This window comes from Terrapene carolina, unplaced genomic scaffold, assembly GCF_002925995.2.
Source record: "Terrapene carolina triunguis isolate 2854851 unplaced genomic scaffold, T_m_triunguis-2.0 Scaffold96, whole genome shotgun sequence".
In the NCBI taxonomy this organism is placed as follows: domain Eukaryota; kingdom Metazoa; phylum Chordata; order Testudines; family Emydidae; genus Terrapene; species Terrapene triunguis.
In genome coordinates, this window is record NW_020664447.1 from 1,967,003 (window position 1) to 1,985,256 (window position 18,254).

The window sequence follows — 18,254 nt, forward strand, 5'->3', positions numbered from 1 at the left end:
AGGAAAATACATACAAAGAAGGAGTGGAATAATAAGATGGGCATATGTTTAGAACTATATCACGTACTGAGTAGGTTTTTGGTTCCTTAAGCAGTGTCTCTAATTCTGTTGTAAAGTATTATTGTACTCAAGGGCACTTAAGCATCTTAAAATGGTTTATTTTCCTTTTCAAAATGATAATCTATTAAACAAAAGGACAAAAAGTATTAATAACCTTAATCATTTAACAATGAAGGCACATCTGCAACTTGTTCCCAATGAGTCGTGGACAGAACTGGAGCTTTGCTACAGCCCACGCCAACAACCACCACCAGAATGAAGCCAGGCATTAAAAGTGAATGATACCAGCGGAACAGGACTGAACTGAATATTTGATTTTTTTCCTTTGGTGGGAAATATACCTGTGTCTTGGAGTGTGCGTTTACATAGATCCCAACAGCTTTGCAGCAGCTGCCATTGTGGTGGGGTTGGGTTTTTTGTTGTTGTTGTTGTTTTTTCTTCTCTCTTTCTGTTGCAGCTCAAAATGAGGGAGATCCTGGAAAAACACAGAACAGTGAAGAACAAAAGCTCTCCCTCCTGCTCTTTAAAAGGGCAACTTTCCTTTACAGAAACAAAAGAGTTCTCACCTCTTCAGCAATGACCTCTGTTCTACACTCTGAAAAGAAAACATCCCTCCCTGTCCCAGCTTCTCACTTTGGTCCAGCATTATCAGCTGTTGGATACTAATAAAATCAAATGTTATTCCTTATTCCCTTAGTCTTTCTATTTCTATGACCTGTTGAACTGACTTTGTCTATGGGATTTGCCTTCTGCTCACAGGATCACAGGTTGACCATTTGACTTGAACACTCTCCAATCCCCAAGCGGCATGTTTGCAGTAATGACAGCCTACTGGGACTGAAAACACATGGCTGTCCCCACCAACGTTATCTCTGACATGAGTGGGCATCAGCCTTCAGACTTGGGATGAGGTTGTGATGATCTAAGGTTTGTCATTTGGTTTATGAAAGGACCTATTGCCCCCACTGAAACTTGGACTTGGATTTTGGATTTGTCAAGGTGGAAAGATTCAGCTTTACCTCCATTCTTTAATGAGAAGCCATCTTTCTCACTGTAACGCTTCCTGGGAAAATACAGACCTAAATCTGTGCTCAGACATCATTGTCAAGGCAGGCCATAGGACTTGGAACACTATACCTGTCCCCAACATCCATTTCAGTCCATCATTCCCCATTTCTAACAAAATCCTTCAGATTTTTTATTTCAAAAATGTTTTGTTTTATGGCCACTGTTGGCTGATGTTTAGAACGTTCACATTCCCTAATCCTTTTCCCCTTCTTTTTAATATTGGCCTTCTTCCTCCATTTTCAATTTGTTTGAAATGTAAGAATGTCATTTACTATTTATTATTATTATACTGCAGTAGTGCCTACATTAACTCTTTGTTATGGTCATACATGTCCTCAAGCAAATTCACAAGACAATGGGGTAAAGGACTTTGTAGGTAAAATTATGTAATAGTAGGCAGTTGCTTTAAGGGACAAATCCTTTTATTTTTCTATCTTTATCTGTGACACGTATCAGGAAGCTCCATCTTACAGCATAGGCGCTGATTCAGGAAAGCCCATACACATGTGCTTCACTTTAAGCACCTGCTTAAATCCATCCCTATTCAGCAAAGCACTTAAACATACCCTTCACTTGACTCCAAAGGGATTTAAGCATGTGTTTGAGTGCTTTTCTGAATCTGGTCCATAGTTCCTAACTACATAATTGTTACTCACCGAACAGTGTTCCTGTACATTCTATTTATTTATTCATTTGCATAAGTACTTACTGGGGGAAAAGTTCAGAGTATACAGCACATTATTTGTTGCATCGTTGCTGTCTTCAGGTGTATTCCCTAAAACATATTCAGTCATAATCATTACTGCATAATTCAGAACCTGATGAATTATTCACTAGAGATTTATTACTTTACCAGTTTCTTGTTTTGTTTACTTGAATGTCATCCTTACACATTTCACACAATATACGGCACTACATGAAGGCTCCCATCCAGCAAACCCTTCTTCACATGAGTATTCCCATTGACTGCAATGGGACTACTTATAGGGCTATAGGTTACTTACATGACTAATGGTTTGTAGGAACACACCCCAGCATTAGGGCCTGTTCTGAAGCCTTTTCTCGGTGAAAATATCTATTACGTCCTTGGATATTTTACTTGAGAAAAGGCTGCAGGATCAGGGCCCCTATATTGTAGAGCTGAGTGTGACTGTATATGCAGTTATTCTGATATGGAACAATTTTTAAACCTATTTTTCTATAACTTATGGGAGATATGTATCTTGGCTACACTGCATTCCGACTTGACCCTGAGATACACAGAGCACCATTAATTCTTATTGTCTGAAATGGAAATTGAGGGTGTCCTGAGTACTGGCTCAGCATAAATCAGGCCCAACCATGTAATTATAACTAAAGTTGTGAGAAATTTGTCAGTTCCAGTTGGTAAGCACTGGTGGAAATCTTTTATTTGATTTCAGTTCCTATGAGCTCACTCCATAGATTTCACGTTGCAACACAGGTTCAAACGAACTCAAAAACTCAACATGAAATTGTGTTTTGCGTCAATCCCAGTTCATTTGAAAGGTTTGTGATCTTTAGTAAACCTTTTGATGAATCTTCAGTTGATTAACACTGAATTGGAAACCAAGGCCTGGTGATTTTTGTGCAGTTTTATAATGAAAGTTTCACAACGCTCTGTTTGTAATATTTATGGTGAGCTCCAATAACTTTGTTTTAGAAACATAGACAGTATATATAAATGATTATTCTAGTTGGTAGTAGGGTTTGTAGAATCATAAAATGTGTTTACCTTTCACAGAGCGGATAGATGCTATCGTTTTCATTTTAAAATGATTATACTCTAAGGTATTTTTTTTTAACTTGAATTATATTAAAACCTATGAAAATTCTTGCGTAGATTTTGTCATTAATAAAATAGCTCTCTACAGTAGTACTAGTTAATACAAACCACAAACTTTTTTATTTATATAGTATTTTGAGTTAGATTTATATTAGGGTCTCCATTTAGATTGAAATCTCTACAAATTGCTGTTTTTAATCTTAACTAACTCTACACAAAACTAATCAAAATTCAAAAAGATATTTCCATATTTCAGTAGCTGCTCTTTGGAAAGAGGACAAAATCAGTCTGAACTGTATTATGTTAAGTGGTGAGTGGCATATTGTATAAAAACAATAGAAAATTACTCCAAATGGCTGCCTCAAATATCTTGATAATTAAATTCTACATACAGACATTCTATGTCTCCTATGCCCTCTAGCTTCTAGAAGTTGTATTTTCCAACTGCTCCATTTCTTAAATTTAACATACCTGTCTACAGCTACATAGTTTTAATTTCCAGTTAACCATAACCTAGAGTGAAATAAAGTAAAATAACATCCCCAGGCTTCTCAAGTATAAAATTGTCCCAAGACTGAAGTAGAGTGTTGGCACAGCTTCCACAGAGCCATGAAACTTTGGGGTTGGATTCTCATTTACACTAAGGCCCCCATACACCACTCTGAAAATGTAAACGCATCTAAAAGTGGGCATAAATTACATTTACATCCACTTTAAGGCCCCTTTACACTGCCAGAGTTCAGTAAAAGGGCCTGATTACTGAGAATCAGGCCTGTGAATTCCAGGAGTGGGTTATTTCCATCTCAAGAGATAACACAGATAACACAGATACAGATGGCAAAAACCAAGGTGTGTATTTATAAATCACACCATTCTAGGCAATAATGTGAGTTCTTTTGAGGTAGCACTTGCCCTGTGAAGCCTCATCAGAGCAAACCAGGCCTCTGATGGAACTTAGAAGCTCTTCAAGAAAGACCCTGTGTCCTATAGCGCACAGGAGAACGGCTCCTTCTTGAAGCCTTAAAGAGCGCCACCAGACTATAACCGGATCAGGATGTCTTGTTGTGGGGGCATGGTAGTTTACCCTTTCTCCTGATCATCTTGGGGAGTGCCCCAGCTATGGACGAATTTGTCCTGAAGAATTCCTAAGCAACTTTATGTAAAATGTTGTCTGATGTGTAATAAGATCTTTGTATGTTGTAACATCTAAAAGATAGCTTTTGAAATATATATACTAAAAAAAGGGGGGGGAAATCTAAAAATTCTTTGTTAAGAGGCAATTCAACCTAATGGTTACAGTAAATGGCAAGGAGTCAGGAGAACTTGGATCTATTCCTGACTGCCTCTGATTCACTGTGGCCTATTTCTTTATCTGTAAAATATGGGTAGTAATATTTACCTTTTAAAATTATTAATTATCATTATTATAAGGTGGTGGCATCTCAACAATTTTGGCATTTGCAGAACAAGGTAATACTTTTAGCTCAGATTGGAAAAAAATATAGACAATACACACATTTTGTCTGTTCTGTAAACCTCATTAAAGATAAGCAAAGAGGTATCTTCACAAAATACCTCCCAAGCTGCAGAAAATTAAAATGTGTAGATTTATCAACTATGACCTTCGTGCAGAAATGGTCAGTACTTAAAGTGTATGGAAAATGATTTGACTACACAGTGAATACAGAATGACTAATTTAAATGCTTGTTTGTAGACCTTCATATGAACCAGGGATGCTTTTTGTTTGAAGTCCATTGCCCTGACATTTGATTTTTTAAAAAACATTTGATTTTAATTCTCAATCTATTTCTTTTGCCTTAAGAAAATATTTCTTAAGGCTTCTACTTTGACACCCATAAATTCACATGAATGTTAAAGAAAGAATATATAGAGTAAGGGAAAACAGCCCTTAGCTAACTAATGGTACAAATTTTGCATGAGACATATTCTCCCCCCAAAAATATTTCAAAGTTGGAATGCTCCTCTCAGGTCTCTGGGGGAGAACTAATGAGTGAAAACCTTTGAGGGTACATCTACACTGGGATAAAAGACCCATGGCATGGCTGTGGCTAGTCCAGGTCAGCTGACTTGAGCTTGTGGAGCTTGGCCTGTGGGGATATTCAGGGTCAGGCTAGGGTTGCCAGGCATCCTGTTTTCGACCGGAATGCCTGGTTGAAAAGGGACCCTGGAGGCTCGGGCCATTAAAAGTCCAGTTGGCTGCCCACAGCATGGCAGGCAGGGTGACTGCCTGGCTCAACGTGGCTCCCAGGAAGCTACCAGCATATCCCTTTGGCTCCTAGGCACAGGGGCGGCCACTGGGATTCCACACGCTGTCCCCAACTCTGAACGCCAGCTCAGCAGCTCCCATTGGCCGGGAACTGCGGCCAATAGGAGCTGAAGGGGTGGTGCCTGCAGGCAGGGGCAGCACGTGGAGCCACTGGGCCACCCCTGCGCCTAGGAGCCAGAGGGAGCTGTCGCCGCTTCCAGAAACCGCCTCAAATAAGTGCCTCCCAGAGCCTGCATGCCTCACCTCCTCCTGCACCCCAACCCCCTGCCCCAGCCCTGAGCCCCCTCCTGCACCCAAACTCCCTCCCAGAGCCTGCACCACACCCCAACCCAATCCCAGCCCACGCTGCTTCCTGCAGCTCCCATTGGCCGGGAACGGCAAACCGCGGCCACTGGGAGCTGCGGGCGGGGGGCTGTGCCTGCGAACAGTCAATGTAAACAAACTGTCTCACGGCCCACCACCGGATTAGCCTGATGGGCTGCATGTGGCCCGTGGGCCGCAGGTTGCCCACGACTGGTATATACTGTGGTACATAGATACAAAGTCAATGAATGCAATGCCAAATTACCTTCCTGCACTGATGTGACAAGATACTATTAGGAAAAATCTATTGAATATAATTACTCTGTACAAAAATAAAATAGAAGCATGAAAAAATAAGTAAATAGAAAACTGCTCACAAAAGTCAACTGGCTAGAGTAAAATCATATTTTGTGATTACAGTAGAACCTCAGAGGTTTTTTTGTCTCTGCTGCTGCCTGATTGCGTACTTCTGGTTCCAAAGGAGGTGTGTGGTTGACCAGTCACTTCGTAACTCTGGTGCTCGTAACTCTGCGGTTCTAGTGTAACCCAGTTCTAGTCCAATGTTCTACAGCGTGGTGATATAAATTAGAATATTTTGCTCATGGGCTGCAATGTGCTGGAGAAAAAAAGATCCTGCAGGAGGACCACATCCTGAGTTTGTTGTGACCCCAATGGCACATATGGAAGTGGCATTAATACACTCTCCAGAATCATGTCTTGCCCTTTTCAGGCAGCCCTTTTCAGCAAACAAACTTTTGGGAAGCAAAAGAGAAAAATAGCGGATGCTACTTGGGACTCCAATGTTGTAGACGGGGATATAGCCTGGCAGACCCAGTGATCAGAGCAGTGGCAGTCAGGCTTCGTAGTCAAAGCAGGAGCCAGGAACTGGAGGTCACAGCCATAGTCAAAGATCAGAGCCGGAGTCAGTAGTATCGAGGACCAGTCATACTGGTGACAGTTTATATAGTACCATAGTTACTGTTCCAACATTTTGGTTTGGTTTGTTCTTTTTGCCTGACTGTTTGACTGGGGGCGATAGGCAGAGGAGACACTGGACCAAATGCCCAACAACCAAAGGACTTCACGCCAGAAGCGGGAGATAAATTGTGTACCACAGTCAGAGCCGATGCACTCTGGCAAACCATGGAGGCAGATAACTTGAGCTAGGCAGTTTCCTGGGAGGAAGGCAGGCCAATGCAGGGGATGGAGTCTGCCATATTCATGAGGTGGTCCAACATTCTTAAACCTTCTTAAACATTCTTAACTTTCTGGGTGGACCCACCCTCCCACAAAGACCTGCTTGCCGTGATTCAATCAACCTCAGCTCAGGAAACCATAAACAGGGAAACCCATGATGGGATAACCTATATGAAAGGATGCATATCTATTCCTCCTGGACCACCAAGAATTATGGCCCTGCAAGTATGCCATACCTTGCCTCAAAGGCCTGTTGGGCCCCTGGACACGAGAGGAACTCAGTATTTTGGTGGAATAGGGCAATGAGGGGGGCAATGCACTCCAACAACCTTGGGTTAAATAGCTGATAGAAATTCACAAATCCCAGGAAGCTCTATTGTTTGTAGATGTTCTGTGGAGCTGCCCAGTACCCTCCAGGGATAGGACGAGCCTAAGAATTCAATGGAGGCCTGACTAAAAACACACTTATCCAGCCTAGTGTAGAGGCAATATTGGCGTAGCCTTTCAAGGACAGAACAGACATGCATGGTGTGTTGCTCAGCATTGTCTGGAAAAATAAGTATGTTGTCCAGGTAACCACCACTTATTGGTCCAGAATATCCCAGAACAGGTCATCAATAAAAATGTAAAAACATGGCAGGGGCATTGATTAAACTGAAAGGCATCATGAGGTATTCAAAATGTCCATAGCAGGTTCAAAAGACTGTCTTCCACTCATCCCCCGGTCAAATATATACAAGACAATATGCTCTGCAGAGCTCCAATTTTGTTTATACCCAGACAGCCCCCATGCAGTCCAATAGTTCAGGAATTAGAGATACCCGTTCCTAATAGTGACCTGATTCAGTGCTCAATAGCTTCCCACTTTGCATGGACTATTATCTGGCTTGTTAACGAAGAGGACAAGTGCCACGGCAGGCAAGATGGATTTGTGAATAAAGCCCTTGGCCAGGTTCTCCTGAAGTTAGGTGCGTAGGGCAGCCAGTTTGGGTTCAAACATGACATGCATGTGACCGAATGGAATTTTCACTCCCCCTTGTAGTTCAGTTGGGTAACCACAATCCATGCGCAGGGGTAGGATGTTTGCATTCTTTTCTTTTCTTTTCTTTAATATTCATAGGCAAAGTCACTGTGCTGGGATGGAAGCTGAGGCTCAGGATCAGCAGGTGAGTCTGTCGGACCAACTACCCCGGCTTGTAACTGTTGGGGTACTGCTATTCATACTCTACTTGCTGGGATCAGGCAGTGCTGCTGGAAGAGATGCTGACCTTTAGTTTGTGCCAGTGAATAAGAAGGTTATGAAGGGTCAACCAATAAATACCCAGGATCAAGGGAAAATGTGGGAGGCAAATGGTACTGAACTGCAGCATCTCTTGGTGCCATTGACTAGTGACCCACAGGGGTATGGTCTCTATGGCCATTAGTCCAGAGAATAAGGGGGACCCATCAATCATTTCTAATAGGTCTGAGAGCGGCTTGGGCCTTAGGGGAATCTGGAGGGTTTGGGCCACATCCAGATTGATAAAGTTATCCACTGCACCCAAATCAATGAGGGCCTGCTGCAGAGGGATTGGAAGGGAGCACTCTGGGACATGCAGCTCAACCAGTACTTGCAAATGCATTGAGCAATGGCATTCAGCACATGTTCTAGATAGGACCTATCATGACCTGGATGTGAGCAGTCTGACCTAGTGCTGAGAGCAGGAGTCAGACCAGGTCTGATGCCAGGAGGTCAGAGTCCAAGACAGGTCAGAGGGCAAACCAGGAGTCGGGCGGCAGGCAGGGTCGGGTTACCAGGAGATCGGAGTCTGAGACAGGCTAGAAGGCAAACCAAGAATCAGATGTCAGAAGGATGGCAGGGTCAAGTTACCAGGAGATCATAAAAGCAACAAAGAGTCCTGTGGCACCTTATAGACTAACAAATGTATTGGAGCATAAGCTTTCATGGGTGAATACCCACTTCGTATTCACCCACAAAAGCTTATGCTCCAATACATTTGTTAATCTATAAAGTGCCACAGGACTCTTTGTTGCTTTTTACAGATCCAGACTAACACGGCTACCCCTCTGATATAGGAGATCATAAGTGGGCAGTAAGACCAGGTATCACAATAGAAGCAGTCCAAAGCAGGGAGACCCCAGTTGCTTGCACAAATTCCTATTCCTGTGCTGGGCTTATATAGAAGCTGTGAACCAATCAGGACTCCCCAGCATTCTGCCAAATGGATTCCAGTACTGGAGGCCACTATCAGAGTTCAGCTCCTATTCTGATACTTGTTAGCAAGTCACTCAGTGGCAGATTGGTGCATCCATGCACCAAAGATCCCTATGGATGAGGGTTCAAGACCTGCAATCCCTGACAAGATCATGGCTGCAGATACCAGGGAACATTTTGTCCAGATGCTCAGGCTAGCCCTCTTTTTCCTGGATCTCTTCAGTCTGGGCTCCTCATGGTGCAATCAGAGATAGCATGACCATGTTTGCCTCAGTAGAAGCACAGGTTAAAACATCACTGGCACTTCCTTTCCTCGGGAGTGAGTGGCCAGCGGCCAGGTCAACCTACATTGGTTCAACTTGCGGAGTGGGGGGTATAACTCCGATGGCACCCATCTTCTTTCTTTCCACCATTCATGCAACTGATTGTCGATCGAGATGACAAGATTGATGAAAGCACCCCAATCTGTCAGGGTCTCAGCTCTAGCCAACTCATCCTTTCTCTCATCCCACATGCCTCATTTGACCTGGAACAGCTGGGCTGCCTCATACCACTCCATGTTTGATGTGTGATGGCAGAAGTGTGCTGCTGTCAGAACTTCCACAAGGCAGCCTTGGCAGAGTGAGCACAGTTGGAGTCACAAACGATGGTTGATATTGCCCACTGGAAAGCGTCCCATCTAGATAGCACTGGACTGCGGCCCCTAGCATGGAGAAGGCCCAGACCAATGCCTCTCCAGTCATCAGGCTGACTACCAGGCCTACCTTGACTTCGTCGGACAAGTATGTCTGAGGGCAAAGCAAGAACAAGAACAAGGCACTGGTTCATGAGACCTCATGAGGCCTCAATATTTAAATAATCCTCACTGAAGTGCTCTGGGAGGGAGACAAACAGGTCTGGGCTCAAGGGGTGATGTGGCCGGTAGGGCCCAAAGCGCAATGTTTTCTGCACAGAGTTGATGGACTTGCCCCTGCAGTGCCTGATTCTCAGTGACTAGCTGTGCAATCCATGCCTGCATGGCTTGGTTGTCTGTCTGGAGGCAAGTCACGTGTTCATGACGCACCAGCCCTCCTTGAGGTAGGGGAAGCTCTGCTGGGTCCATACCCCACTGGACCCCATTCAGAGGGATTGCTTTTCCTAGCAAACTGTTGTAGATCTGGATATAGGCAGTCATGCCTAGTGGTCAGAGCAGTGGTGGTCAGGCCTAGTGGTCAGAGCAGGGGTTCGGCACCAGGAACCAGAGCTTGGAGACAGAGTTGGGAATCAAGCCAAAGGTCAGAGCCAGAGCCAGAAATCAAGCCAAGGGTCAGAGCCGAAGACAGTAGCCAGGGGTAGGGCATAAAAGCAGGGATCTGGATCAAGGAAGGAGGGAGGAATCAGGAACAAGGCAAGGCTCAGGAGCTAGGTAAGTAGGCAGGGTCTGATGTGTCAACCAACCAGGGATTCATCTATTTTCTCAGACAACTTCCTGTGCCTCCTTCTGGCTTAAATAGTGAGTCTGAGCCAATTGGAGAGGGCTAGATGTCTCCTCCAATTGGGAGCTTCATGGGCAGTACCTATGAGCAAGAGTCCATCAGCCTACAAAAGTCCCTGGTGGTACCAGCAAGCTGCTGGATTGTGTCTGTGGTCTGAGAACTGCTTGGGGAGCTGCAAACCCATATTCAAGACCTGTGATCCCTTACAGCCAAGCAAGGTTCAGAGTTCTTCCCAAGTAAGGAAATGATCATGTAATACATAATTTGGAAATAAAAGCTATTTACTTTCTGAAATAGAATATTACAATGCAGGGACATCTTCCCTGGTGAACTTTAAAAGGTGCAAGGGAAATACAAACATATAGACTAATTAAAAATAAAGGACAATTTTTTTGCTGAACTAGGAAAGAATGGACTGTATTTTATAACACTAATGAGAGGGTAAATATCAAGAATAAATATATAAATAAATACCCAAACCCTGTCAACAAAGACCAAATGGGCCTGATTTTCCAAAGCAATGAGCACCAGAACTCAGATTGAAGCCAGGGGAAGCTGTGAGTGGTCAGCACCTTTGAAAATGAGGCACATAATGCATCCTCAACGTGTCTAGAAATCCTATGATTATATATCCATCTGGAGAGGAACAAAAATATTCTCAGATCTAAATTACCCAGCAGGTTTTAAAATTACCCACTTCATGCAGATATTCAATCAGCTAATTATACATGACAGTGTTGAATTAAATAACCAACACCAAAATTTACTACTGTCCGTTAAAGGCTGCTTTTTGGCAAGGTTCTGTGACAGAAGCAATAGCATTAGCTCTGCTCATTTCTTACACAGCAGACTATGGAAGCTTTCAGGAAGATTAATTCAACTCTACCAGCAAAAGAGAAGAAAAGAGATTTAAATAACTGGACAGAGTTACTGTGTAAATCTACTTGCATTATTTTAAAATTATGTCTAGTTACTACATTTTCAGTGAAGTTGAAGCCCAGGGCTTGGTCTTTCACAGCACAGGTGCAGACTGTCCCATGTATAAGAGCAAGGTAAAAAGTGATAAGCATAACCAGGGACAGAAGGGAAACATGCCCTGTAATAATGAAAGTACTGTTTTACAGCCACCATTACCCTACCGGTAGAGGTCAAGCCAAAGAAGCAGCACATAATTAAGCACCATATTTGCATGCTGAGGATCACCATGTCTCCTCTGATATACTCATTCTCTGTCTTCACCCTGGTGCTTTTTCATTTTGTACTCTGGAGAGCCAGAGATTTACTCTGGCTTGTGGAAGCAGCCTGAGATTTATTCTGAGTCGGTGCAGAGGACTGTGCCTAGTGCACAGCATAACCTTTCTCGTGCCCACATGTTGCTTTGATTCACATTTACACTGGAGATCAATACCACCACACAATGACGTACAAAATGAAGGCCCAAGAAGTCTGCAATAACAGTGAGATGGGTCGTGAGCAACTATACACGTCACCTCACAAAGGCTTTGGTTATGCAAATTTAAAATAATGTTAAAGAAAAACAGTTTTGACAGTTTATTAAAACATTAGAACCAAAATGGTTTATATATCCTCTTCAACATTAATACAAACACTTGTATATGACTAATCTGTATTATGTTGCCTGACTGAATACTAAATAACTTGGATAGGATGCTGCCCATAAAGTGTAAGCCATTTATACTGCACTAGCATTTTATTTTCTGTCCACTTTCAACACTGCTTAAAATGGCAGTGTAATTAAAAAATGAAAAGTTAGTACAATGGAAACTGTACATTCCCTTATTAAATGCTAATTTCTAAATATATTTTGTATAGCATACAGTCTGAACCTGTGCAGTGAAAGACCAAGCCCTGGGATTCATTTTTTTTTTAAAGCTAAGGACTTTTGGCAATTTCATCAACAGAGACAGTCATGAAAAATGAAACAAGATTTTTTTCTCCAGTTGCTCATGAAGTCAAATAATCAAAATTATCCACAAACTCTTGATCAATCCTGTATTCCTTGTACACCCAAAAATGGATCGAATACACTGAACATTTGTGTGCAAAAGGAGCAGGGTAAGAGCGTAAGTTTAAAAAAAAAAACTACATTAGTTTCCTGACATGTAGTTTTGTCTCCCTTGAATGGGAACCTGCTGTTCCATCAGGCTTAAAATGGATAGGTATTGTTCATCTCTTGCAAGTCAAAAAAACACTTTCTTCCTCCTGCCCTGACCCCAGCAATGCTTTTTGGTGCCATTGCCCTCTGATACATTATACTGACATTGCTCCCTGAGTTACCATAAGAAAGAGAAAAAGGTAGAAGAAGCAGATTTGAACTGAGATATCAGACTAAATATTGCTCCCTTAGAAAAAGAAGTGAGAAATAAAAATATACCATCTCTTTTCTTTCCAACCAGAACACCCAAATAGAAATACCCAAAAGTTACTGAATTGAAGAAGATACCTAAAGTCTCCAACCTGAAATTAGCTCTGCACATGGAAAGGTTAAGCATGGGAACTGGATGAAGTTTGCCAAAACCTTTTATCATCATGAAGAACCTGGAGTAGAAACCTGAACTTCTCTTTTCATATGACTGGAGAAAACGGTTACTCACCTTCTCGTAACTGTTGTTCTTCGAGATGTGTTGTTCATGTCCATTTCAAGCAGGTGTGTGCGCGTCGCGTGCACGCCAGCCGGAAGATTTTACTATAGCAGCATCCGTAGGGTTGGCTTCGGCGCCCCCTGGAGTGGCGCCTTCATGGCGCTGTAATAGGGGCCAGCCGACCCCCCACCCCCTCAGTTCCTTCTTGCTGACACTCCGACAGAGGGGCAGGAGGGCGGGTATTGGAATGGACATGAACAACACATCTCGAAGAACAACAGTTACGAGAAGGTGAGTAACCGTTTTTTCTTCTTCGAGTGCTTGTTCATGTCCATTCCAAGCAGGTGACTCACAAGCCCGAATCTAGGCGGTGGGGTCGGAGGTCACTGCAGACTGTAGGACTGCGCGGCCAAAGGCAGCATCATCTCTGGCCTGGTGTGTGATGGCATAGTGCGCCGTAAAGGTGTGGATTGAGGACCAGGTGGCCACTCTACAAATTTCCTGCGTCGGGATCTGGGCCAGGAACGCAGCGGAAGAGGCCTGCGCTCTTGTGGAGTGGGCCGTGATAGGCGGGGCTGGTATATCGGCCCGACTGTAGCACTCCCAGATGCAGGTTCTGATCCAAGCCGAGATTCGCTGTGACGAGACTGGGAGCCCTTTCATCCTGTCGGCCACGGCGACGAAAAGTTGGGTTGACTTCCTGAAGGATCTTGTCCTTTCGATATAGAATGCGAGAGCCCTGCGAACGTCCAGGGAATGCAGCCTACGCTCCTTCGCAGAGGAGTGTGGTTTCGGATAAAACACCGGGAGAAAAATGTCTTGACCCATGTGAAATGGGGAAACCACCTTAGGCAGGAACGCAGGGTGCGGCCTGAGTTGGACCTTGTCCTTGTGGAAGACGGTGTATGGAGGATCAGATGTTAGAGCTCTGAGTTCCGACACTCTCCGGGCTGATGTGATAGCCACCAAGAACGCAACCTTATATGAAAGATATAACAGCGAGCACGAAGCCAGCGGCTGAAAGGGGGACCCTGTGAGGACGGACAGGACCAAATTGAGGTCCCAAGCAGGGACAGGTTGACGAATGTGTGGGAACAATCTGTCAAGGCCCTTGAGGAATCATCCAATGAGTGGGTCCACAAACACTGAGGTACCCCCCGCTCCAGGGTGGAACGCCGAGATTGCAGCAAGGTGTACTCGAACTGAAGAGAGAGTCAGTCCCAGGTGTCTCAGATGTAGCAAATAGTCCAATATGAGAGGGACCGGGGCGAGCAAGGGAGCCTGACCCCGTTGTGTGGCCCAGAGGGAGAAGTGCTTCCATTTGGCCAAGTACATGGTCCATGTTGAGGGCTTCCTGCTACCAAGAAGGACCTGCCTGACCTGATGAGAGCATTGCAACTCCACGGGGTTTAGCCATGGAGCATCCAGGCTGTAAGATGGAGCGACTCCAGGTTCGGGTGAAGGAGGCGAGCGCGATCCTGTGTGATCAAGTCCGGTAGTAGGGGCAACCTGAGGGGCACCCGCATAGACATGTGCGGGAGAGACATGTACCAGTGCTGGCGCGGCCATGCAGGCGCTATCAGGATGAGCTGAGCGTGATCTCTGCGGGCCTTGAGGATTACTCTGTGAACCATGGGAATCGGGGGAAAGGCGTAAAATAGCCCGTCTGCCCAAGAGAGGAGAAAAGCATCTGCTAGAGACCCCGGACTGCGTCCCATGAGGGAGCAGAATTGACGACATTTACTGTTCTCGCTGGAGGCAAACAGGTCCACCTGGGGATGACCCCAGAGCCGGAAAATTGAGAGTACTATATCCCAGCGGATAGACCACTCGTGACCCTGGAACGAGCGGCTGAGGGCGTCCGCAAGCCCGTTGTGCATCCCTGGGAAGTAGGACGCTGTCAGGTGAATTACGTTCTGTACGCAAAAGTCCCATAATGCGAGGGCCTCCCGGCACAGGGGAGAGGAGCGAGCACCACCCTGTTTCTTGATATAGAACATCATTGGAGTATTGTCCGTGAGGACAGAGACGCACCTGCCTGCCAGCTAGGATTTGAAGGCTATGCATGCGAGGCGCACCGCTCGTAATTCCCTGACATTGATGTGCAACGAAAGATCCTCTCGTGACCAAAGGCCTTGGGTTCTGAGGCCGCCCAGATGTGCACCCCATCCCCGATCCGATGCGTCCGTTACCAGGGATAGGGAGGGCTCGGGGTCGAGGAAAGGCACTCCCGCACGGACCTCCCGCGGGTCGAGCCACCATTTAAGGGAGTCCAACACTGGCCGAGGTAACGTCACCACTGATTCTAGGGAGTCCCTGACTGGCCGATAAACCCCTGCCAACCAGGACTGGAGTGGGCGCAGTCTGAGTCTGGCGTGTCTCACCACGTAGGTACATGCTGCCATGTGCCCTAGTAATTTGAGGCAGCTTCTTGCTGTGGTGGTCGGGTAACATTGGAGGCTGAGAATAATGTTGGATATAGTCCGGAATCTGGCCTCTGGGAGATATGCCCTGGCGTGTGTTGAGTCCAGAACCGCTCCTATGAATTCGATTTTTTGGGTTGGAGATAGTGTGGACTTGGCCTCGTTGAGTAAGAGGCCGAGCGTGAGGAAGTTCTGCCTGGTAAAGACCACCTAAGCCTCCACCTGCGCCTTGGTCCTGCCCTTGATGAGCCAATCGTCCAGGTAGGGAAACACCTGGATCCCCTGCCTGCGCAGGAAGGCTGCCACGACTGCCATGCACTTCGTGAAGACCCTTGGGGCTGCTGATAGACCAAAGGACAGAACCGTAAATTGTAGATGAGCGTTGCCCACAAGAAACCTGAGGTAACGCCTGTGCTGAGGGATTATTATTGAAAGTATGCGTCCTTTAAGTCGAGGGCGGCATACCAGTCTCCTGGATCCATGGAAGGAATGATGGAGGACAGGGAGACCATGCGGAACTTGAGCTTCTTCACAAACTTGTTGAGACGCCGCAAGTCCAGAATAGGTCTGAGGCCCCCTTTCGCTTTCGGTATTAGGAAATAGCAAGAATAGAAGCCCTTGCCCCGTAGCTCCTGAGGAACCTCCTCTACTGCCACTGATGCGAGGAGGGACTGAACTTCTTGAAGTAGAAGTTGCTCGTGAGAGGGGTCCCTGAAGAGGGACGGGGAGGGGGGCTGGTGGGGCGGGAGGGAGGAGAACTGGATAGAATATCCCCTCTCTACTGTGCGAAGCACCCAAGCGTCCGATGTGATCCGGGCCCACGCACGATAGAAGGGGGACAGACGTGACGAGAAGGTAAGGTTGGATGGATCCAGGGTTCTGACTGGGAGGTCGTCCTCGACCAAGCCATCAAAATGGTGGTCTAGACCCCTGTGTAGGCCTTTGCTGGGCAGATGACTGGCCGAAGGGCTGCTGTTGTTGCCTCATCCTGCCCGTCCTTGCCCTTCTGCACAAGGCATCCCCTTGATTTTGAGGCTGGTACAGCCATGGGGCCAGCGGTGGCCTGAACTGCCTACGCTGGGTGACCGGGGTGTGTAGGCCTAATGAACGGAGGGTGGTCCATGAATCCTTTAGGCTATGAAGCCTCTTATCAGTCTTCTCTGAGAAGAGCGTGGGCCCTTCGAAGGGGAGGTCCTGGATCGTTTGTTGGACCTCATGAGGGAGGCCGGAAACTTGAAGCCAGGCTCCGCGCCTCATGACCAGACCAGTCGCCAACGTGCGTGAGGCTGAATCGGCTGCGTCCAAGGCCGCCTGGAGGGAAGCCCGGGTAATCAATCTCCCCTCTTCAACCAGGGCTGAAAACTCGGTTCGCGACCCTTGTGGAAGGAGGTCCACGAACCTAGACAAAGCCGAGCACGTGTTGTGTCCATACCGGCTCACTATGGCTTGCTGATTGGCAATGCGCAACTGCAGGCCCCCTGTTGAATATACCTTGCGCCTGAACAGGTCCAACTTTTTGGCCTCTCTAGTTCCCTGAAACCCTTGGCGTTCCCTCTGGTTGGCCGCATCTACCACTAGGGAGTCCGGGGGAGGGTGTGTATAAAGATGTTCATAGCCCTTAGTTGGAACAAAATATCGCCTCTCAGTCCTTTTGGCCGTAGGGGCCAATGAGGCTGGAGTTTGCCACAAGGTGCGGGTTGTGTCCGTAATGGTCTTTATGAGAGGTAGGGCTACCCTGGATGGGCCTGACGAGGTCAGAATATCAATCACCGGATCTGTATCCACCTCGATCTCCTCAGTCTGGATCGAGAGGCTTTGGGCTGCTCGAGTAAACAGCTGTTGGAGGATCCTATTGTCCTCTAGGGCCGGTGCCGCTGAAGTTCCCGCTACTGCCTCATCCAGAGATGAGGAGGAAGAGATCCCCTGAAGAGGGCCTTCATCTACCCCCTCTCCCTCTACGAGGGCCTGCGGCACACGGTACTCAGGGTGCGCGGCTGGTGCGGGCTCAGGATGCGGCACCGCGGCCAGTACCGGGGTCGACACCGAGCAACGAGGTGTGCTGGACGGTGCCTGCGGTGTTGGGAGCAAGGTCCCCGTCGGTGCCGTTGTTTGGCTAGGCGGTGCCGTGTCTTTTTGTGGCACACTCCTGTCAGACGGCGGTGCCGGTGGTGGTGGCATTAGCGGCGGGACCGCCGACGTCGAAGAGACAGATGCGGCTCGTGAGCGGGGTCCGTACGCCTGACCCACTGACTGGTGGTAGGCCCACGGCGTCCAGAACAGCCACTGGGGGGGGGGGCGGTTGCCACTGCTGCTGCCACTGCGGTGGGTACGGTTGGGTGCTCGTGCGCGAGGACGATCGCCTGCTCCTCGATCTGTTAGAGCATTACGAGTCCACCTCCGAGTCCGAAGTCTCTGAGTAGGAGGACATAGGAGGCGTGGTACCCACTGTCGCCGGAGAGGGTGCCGTCTGCACCGGTGCCGCTAGAGTGGCGCGGGGCGGGGAGCGCGGCGAGAGCATTGCCGGTTTGCCCCTAGATTGATAATGGGGCGGAGCGGTAGCCGAAGGTTCTCTGCACCGGTGCGGCGATGCCGGCACCGGGAGGCTCAAGAGGTCTGAGGCGGCCTCGAACGCCTCCGGCGTCGATGGGAGGCGCACTTCCTCCATCATATCCGGGGATCTAGGCTTTTCCGGACTCAACTGTACCCTCTCCGGGGCGGGAGTCAACGGGATGGCCAAATGGGTCTGCGGCACGGATTGTCCTGTAGCACTCGTGGACGGCGCCGGCCCTTTAGAGTCCCGGTGCGGAGAGTGTTCCCT